The 1,091-nt window shown below is 37.6% G+C and overlaps 1 protein-coding gene across 1 annotated transcript in view; it reads left to right on the top strand.

The window, feature by feature from the left end:
- PARD3 (par-3 family cell polarity regulator) overlaps positions 1 to 1,091 on the top strand; it is a 714,541-nt gene that overhangs the window by 25,980 nt on the left and 687,470 nt on the right. The gene's annotated exons all lie outside the window — the stretch shown is intronic.

Genomic DNA, 1,091 nt, shown 5'->3' with positions numbered 1-1,091 from the left:
CGCCCGGCCTGCTATGCAAATCTTGTCATTTGGATATTATCATAAGACTGTCAGGACTTTATCACTGCCACATTTGGGAGGCCTGGTTTTATGAGTTAACTGTTAATATTTCATATAACTTTTTTTTTTTTAATGCCATACTCTTCTGGAGCAGTGTTTCCCAAACTTTACTGTGCACAAGTCTCTGGGGATCTTGTGAACATGCAGTTTCTCATTCAGGAGGCCTGGGTGGGGCCTGGGAGTCTGCACTGCGCACCGGTTCCCAGGTGATGCTGGTGTCGCTGGACCATCAAGGACCAGGAGTGGCGGGGCTCTCTGGGAAGTGTACGTCTACGTCAATTACAGACTTTGAAAAGGAATTAACTTTTTTGATGGTAGGAAGGAACTTGAGTGCTCCTGCTCTTTAGTGTTATTTTAATATTGCCGTGAGAGCAGATTTTGTTCGCTCTGTGCTTTCCATATTGCTGAAACATCAAAAGGAATCCCTTCTCCCCTTTTCTTGAGCCTGAATTATAGAAATATTAATTTTTAGAAAAAGTTTTACTGATTAAAATGAACTTGATATTTGAATAGTGATGTTCTTTCTGACGTTAAGGAAACCTATATGGCTGAATACCAGCAGCAAAATAAAGTGTGTTTCCGAATGACTTTCGGGAAGCTGTGATTTCAGAGCAGTGCATAGAAAATTAGCGGGTTTATTTTAATAGTTTCAAAAAAAAAAGTGGCGGCTTCCTTTAATTTTGAATCATGAGAGTATAGTGGAATAAAATATTCGGTGAATAATATTGGGGTTGGATTAGTGACATTTTAAATATAAATGTATATCTGTCCCATTTTGGTGCCAAACGATTTGAAACAAAAGTGGTTGTAGGTGCTTGAGAAAGGTAATCATGGGCTGAAAATAAAATTTCTCTCTCTTGGAGATTGACTCCTGATTATATCTTTTTTAGAGAAATGTCTATAAATAGATATTTCAAATAAAGAAAGGGAAATAGAAATCAGTTTCAAAAAATAGGTCAAGTAAGCATTCAGTTAGTCTGATTTTCAACCTTCATTCTCACTGTGTTGCCCATGCTTTTTGAAAATTTCAC

Source organism: Propithecus coquereli, unplaced genomic scaffold (assembly GCF_000956105.1).
Source record: "Propithecus coquereli isolate 6110/MARCELLA unplaced genomic scaffold, Pcoq_1.0 Scaffold177, whole genome shotgun sequence".
In the NCBI taxonomy this organism is placed as follows: Eukaryota; Metazoa; Chordata; class Mammalia; order Primates; family Indriidae; genus Propithecus; species Propithecus coquereli.
The sequence above is the reverse complement of the archived record's forward strand: the minus strand, read 5'-3'. Positions and strand labels throughout refer to the sequence as shown.